Here is a 6,679-nt window from a genome sequence, read left to right as displayed (position 1 = left end):
GTTTTGTGGGAAAGTTACAGGCCAAGAATAAAATGAACAGCAACAACATGAATATGGCTGAGTGGCTGAAAATAGAGAGAGGAGTGGGGAATGGATATTTGTGGACTGGAGGAAGGGTTTCCTAAGATGGTTATACATTAATGACCCAGATATTTGTGTCTGGGAGACAATTTCAAAACTTGGAAGCATGGCAAAGTATGAAGAAGACAGTGTAGACCCTCAAAGGGACATGGGTACATTGGTGCAGTGTGCAGAAAGGTGCCAGATGAAATTCAATGGAGAAATATGGAGAAACACAGAGAGACAATAAAAAACAAAAGGCACAAATCTCAAGGGGCACAATAACTAAGGAGTATATGTACATAGATCCTTGAAGGTGACAGGACAGGTTGAGAGGTTAAGGGGGCAATTAATAAAACATGCAGTATCCTAGGCTTTACTGATCAAGTTAAAAATCACACAACACCAGGTTATAGTCCACCAGGTTTATTTGGAAGCACTAGCTTTCAGAGCACTGCTCCTTCATCAGATAACTCTGAAAGCTAGTACTTCCAAATAAACATGGTGGACTATAACCTGGTATTGTGTGATCTTTAACTTTGTCCAGCCCAGTCCAACATCAGCTCCTCCACATCTTTTACTGATAGAGGCATAGAGTACAAGAACAAGGAGGTGATGCTATACATGAATGGGACACTGATTACATCCCAGCCAGAGTATTGCATCGAGTGCTGGACGCTGCACTCTCGGAAGGATGTGAAGATACTCGAGAGAATGCAGAAAAGGTTCACAAGCATGATTCCAGCAATGAAAAGCTTCAGTTATGAAGCTGGATTGGAGAAGTTAGAACTGTCTTCCTTGTAACGGAGAAAGCTGTGCGGAGATTTGAAAGAAATATTCAAAAGTTCAAGGTGTCCTGACAGAGAGAAACTGTTCCCACTTGTGGATTGAGAACAAAAGAAGTAAAAACATGAAATGAGAAAACCACTTCACACAGTGAGTGGCTGAGGTCAGGAGTGTGGTGAAACATTCGATTGAAGTGTTCAACAAGGAGTGTTACTGTTATCTGATAAGGAGAAATATGCAGGTTTAAGAGGAAGAAATACAAAGACTGGATCAAAGTAAATTGCCCATCCAGCGGGCCAGTGTAGACATGCCGAGTCTATGTCACTTCTTGTGTTTCTTTTAGCTGAACTTGTGGCTGAATTTAGCTAACCCACTGCATCTGAGGTGGGACCCTGGGGTCTTTAACCTCTGTTTTGATTACCACATTGGGTAATATGATAAACTGCTCTATAATAAACTGCCTTCCACTTTGTAACAATGCACTGATTCTCTTGCGAATGTTTAAATGACTCATTAATTTCTTCCTAATGTGGGTCCTCTCCCATAACTTGTCGTTGCTTCTTAATGCCCTCAGGATAATCAGGGTTGGGCAATAAATGAATGAAATCACACAACCAGAAAATATGCTTTTATAGTGGACTTGTTTTCAGTTAATTCTGGGGCAGGTAGTGGCAAAACATTGTTCGGGATCCTTAATTTTACTTTTGTACCATTCGCTGCCAAAACATGTTGGTAAGCAATCAGCATCTGGGAGTGCCATCAATGACATAAAGCAGGAAGTGATTGCAAAACATGAAGCAGCTTCAGCAAGAGCTGTCATAAGATTTTTCAGTAGGTAGAAAGGTAAATGGGTCCTTGGAGAGTAAGACTGCATGCCTACAATCCACATATTATCCTATCACTGTAGCTGAACATGGCTCTAAAATTGGCATTCTACCACCTGGGCATCAAGCTGTACAAAACCCTACGGGGCATGTTAAGTGTCTGAGCTTGATTAGAGGCTTTTATTTTCTAGAATAAAAACCCATGGCCTGTCTTGCTTTTGCAAACCTTCTTCCCTTCTTGTTTCCAGCTCATGAAACAAGTCAAGATTGTCGATCGAAGCAGTTAATGTGAGTGGGTTGTAACCCACCATGAGATGAGACATGTAGAAGCAACACAGAGGAGAATTCAATGTCACTCACTGTGTTCCTTTCGGCTGAATTTAGCCAACCCACTGTATCTGAGGCAGGAGCCTGGAGTCTTTAACCTGCATTTTGATGACCACACTGAGCAATATGATAAACTGTTCTCATGCTAAGCTGTCTGCCTAAAGAAAAGATTGACCCACCTTAGAATTAGATCAGTGAGAAATGAGAGAGTGACTGGTGAAGCCAGGTTTTCAGATACAGAGATTATCTCAAGAGGAAAGAGGTACGGGGCTGATTGCCAACTAACTGCACTGTGTCTGAGAGTCACTTCCGCTCACACAGCAACAGAAGGAAAGAAGCTGGTATTGCAGAGAGACATCCCAAGGAGATAATTCTGCAATTAATCACAGTCCTGTCCAAAAGAGCTCCTTAAAAATCACATCATGAATTTTTGATGTAAATTTCCTTATGGTCCCAGTAAACTCTAAAGCTGTTCGAAATAATCAAACAGCTGAAAGTCTGCGTGTTTAGCAACTGGGTAATGGGGCTTACTCATGCAAACCACAACAATGAGAGCCCTCCGTCAGATTTATTAATGTCAGTATCTAACTCTCTCTATCTCTCTTTCTATATCTCATATCCTCATTAGGCACCTTGGGATATTCTCTCTATTGAAGAATAATCAGAAATAAGTTGGGTCTTTCCTTACTGACATGTCTTTTCCATCTCATTTTCATTTAACATTGAAACTTTAACATTGCTGTCTTCCAGGATTATTTCTCTCACCATTCTTGTTTTTTTTTCTTTATTTTCAATCTCTTTCTGCTTCTTTCTCTCGGCTCTCACATTGTCACCCTTTGCCTCTTTTGCCCTTTCTCTCTTCCTGCTGTCTCTGCATGCTCTAGACCAAATAAGTGCACTAAATTCACCATTCACACTCGGAACATAGTTTGCTTGACTCTGAAGGACAATGGGAACTGTGGAGATGTAAAAGGACTATGTCTAGTGACTGCACACACAAAGGGTGCACACACATAGCTGCTAGGATTTGATGCCATGTGGATATGACAGTCCAGCTGACACAAATTGAGAAGACTCGCTCAAGATATAAAATCCAGCAACTAAGGAGCCAGGAAATCAAAAACATTTTCATGTAGAGTAGGACAATCTTATTATTCAGGCATTTTGCTCCCAAGCTTGTGAGATTGTGGAAAAGCCAGCATTAAGCTGCCAGTCACACTGAATTAGACATTGGCTGGTGGAAGTATAGAACCTGTTCTCCTTTTGTAATTAAAGTTATTCTGTTGCATCAAATGAACAACATAAAGAGGTGACATTGAATAGATTGTAAGTTACACAACCTCTCTGAATAATTGAGGGAAATTTCTTTTGAAACAGACAATAAAGTTAAAACATTGGAATACTCGGCCCATGGAATCACAGTGGTATTGTGAGCTAGAAAGAGGCCATTCAGCCCATCATGACTGCACTGGCCCTTCAAAGACCATCCAATATTGACCCTATAACTCTGCATTTCCCATAGCTAATCCACTGGGCGGCATGATGTCTCAGTGGTGAGCGCTGCTACCTCACAGCAGCAGGGACCCAGGGTAAATTCCACTCTCTGGTGACTGTCTGTGTAGAGTTTGCCCATAGTGTCCAGGGATGTGCGGGCTAGCTGGGCTAGCCATGGGGAATGCAGGGTTACGGGCATAGGGTGGGTCTGGGTTAAATGGTCTTTAGAGTGTCAATGTGGACTTGATGGGTCAAAAGGTCCAGTTGCACACTGTAGGGATTCTATGATTTCTCAACTGCACATTCCTGAACACTATGGACAATTTCGCATAGCCAATCTATCTAGCCTGTGTATCTTTGGTCTGTGGGAGGAAACTGGAGCACCCAGACACGGGGTGAATTTGCAAACTCCACATAGACAGTCGTCCAAGATTGGAATCAAACCTGGGTCCCTGACACTGTGAGGCAGCAGTGCTAACCACTTGGTCACCATGCCATGCCACACCTTTATCCTTATGGCTCTTGCAAACATTTGGAAGAGGAAGGCTGTTTGGTCTATGGTAGTTCAGCCATCCAGAGAGATCCTAACCCACCCTTCCTTCAATGTAGTATATAATGGCTTCTTTAGTCGATTCAGCATTAAAGTGATAACCACTGAGTAATCTAATTTATTGATGTTAATTGAGGGATACATATTGCATGGATACACGGGAGAACTCCTTAATTCATCTTGGAAACCTTCTTGAAAATAGTGATGTGATCTAATGATGGCAACTTCAACTTTAGCTGAACAAGCAGACCAGGAACACAGGTTCAAGCCTGTAACCTGTCATTTTGAGAGTATTGTCAGGACATTTTTCCTACGATAAGTGATCAAGTTGAAGATAATCTTCCAAGATCCTGCACTTGAAACATTGTCTTCAATCTGATCACTTATTGTAGGAAAAATGTCCTGATACTAGTCTCCAAATGACAGGTTACAGGCTTGAACCTGTGTTCCTGGTCTGCTTGTTCAGCTAAACTTGAAGTTGCTATCATTAGATCACATCACTACTTTCAAGAAGGTTTCCAAGATGAATTAAGGAGTTCTCCCGTGTATCCATGCAATATGTATCCCTCAATTAACATCAATAAATTAGATTAATCAGTAGCATTAAAAACTAAAAGAACTCCGAACGCTGGAAATCAGAAACAAAAACAGAAATTGCTGGAAAAGCTCAGCAGTTTTGGCAGCTTCTGTGGAGAGAAAGCAGTGTTAACATTAGGGTTCCTAAAGTGCTTTATACACATTAAATACACTTGAAGTGGAATTACTGAAATATACTTGCCAATTTGGTGATAGCACAATTCCACAGACAGCAACACGGTAACCACTGAGTAATCTAATTTATTGATGTTAATTGAGGGATACATATTGCATGGATACACGGGAGAACTCCTTAATTCATCTTGGAAACCTTCTTGAAAATAGTGATGTGATCTAATGATGGCAACTTCAAGTTTAGCTGAACAAGCAGACCAGGAACACAGGTTCAAGCCTGTAACCTGTCATTTTGAGAGCATTGTCAGGACATTTTTCATACGGTAAGTGATCAAGTTGAAGATAATCTTCCAAGATCCTGCACTTGAAACATTGTCTTCAATCTGATCACTTATTGTAGGAAAAATGTCCTGATACTAGTCTCAAAATGACAGGTTACAGGCTTGAACCTGTGTTCCTGGTCTGCTTGTTCAGCTAAACTTGAAGTTGCCATCATTAGATCACATCACTATTTTCAAGAAGATTTCCAAGATGAATTAAGGAGTTCTCCCGTGTATCCATGCAATATGTATCCCTCAATTAACATCAATAAATTAGATTACTCAGTGGTTACCGTGTTGCTGTCTGTGGAATTGTGCTATCACCAAATTGGCAAGTATATTTCAGTAATTCCACTTCAAGTGTATTTAATGTGTATAAAGCACTTTAGGAACCCTAATGTTAACACTGCTTTCTCTCCACAGAAGCTGCCAAAACTGCTGAGCTTTTCCAGCAATTTCTGTTTTTGTTTCTGATTTCCAGCGTTCGGAGTTCTTTTAGTTTTTAATGCTAATTTTGTGATCGGTTCTTTATTAATGAAAGGTTCTTTTCTGAAAGAAATTCACCTTCAACTGCAAATACCTTCTCAGAGGCATACAAACTGCATCACCAGACCCTTGTTAGCTAACTTCCTTTCAATTGGGGGAGCAAGTGAGGACTGCAGATGCTGGAGATCAGAGCTGAAAATGTGTTGCTGGAAAAACGCAGCAGGTCAGGTAGCATCCAGGGAGCAGGAGAATCGACATTTCGGGCATGAGCCCTTCTTCAGGAATGAGGAAAGTGTGTCCAGCAGGCTAACATAAAAGGTAGGGAGGAGAGACTTGGGGGATGGGCGTTGGAAAACAACGCTTCCTTTCAATTGGACCTATTATATGATATTGGTATTAGTTCGTTAATATAATCTCTTTGATAGCTTCTTGCTCTAACTCTGTTGTAGTTATTCTCCTGCTCTGATTAGAATTTCCTTAGCTGCTGGATTATTCAGGGAAGAACAAGGTAAAATAATCAGATTGAGTCATTAAAGGTCCAAAAAAACTCCAATGTTATTTCTGGATTGGCCAAATATGATAATTTACTGAAATAACTGCACACAGCCTACTATCCCATCACCAAGTCACCCTTTATTTACATGTGGGAGTCTTTGACTTTGGTCCAGCTCCCTCAGAGTCAGCTCTCAGAGTGAACAGTACGTCTGACACTGTCAGCCAGGGCTCCCTGATTGGAGAAAGTGAGGTCTGCAGATGCTGGAGATCAAAGTTGAAACTTTATTGCTGGAACAGCACAGCAGGTCAGGCAGCATCCAGGGAACAGGAGATTTGACGTTTCGGGCACAGGCCCTTCTTCAGGAATGAGCAGAGAGTGTTCAGCAGGAGAAGATAAAAGGTAGGGAGGAGGGACTTGGAGGAGGGGCGTTGGAAATGTGATAGGTGGAAAGAGGTCAAGGTGAGGGTGATAGGTCAGAGTAGGGTGGAGGCGGAGAGGGCAAGAAGAAGACTGCAGGTCAGGAAGGCGGAGCCGGGCTGGAGGGATTCGGCTGAGACAAGGGGAGGGGGGATGAAGAAACTGGTGAAGTCCAAGTTCACCCCCTGCGGCTGGAGGGTTCCCAGTC

Source organism: Chiloscyllium plagiosum, chromosome 35 (assembly GCF_004010195.1).
Source record: "Chiloscyllium plagiosum isolate BGI_BamShark_2017 chromosome 35, ASM401019v2, whole genome shotgun sequence".
Classification (NCBI taxonomy): Eukaryota; Metazoa; Chordata; class Chondrichthyes; order Orectolobiformes; family Hemiscylliidae; genus Chiloscyllium; species Chiloscyllium plagiosum.
Note: the sequence above shows the minus strand (reverse complement) of the source record.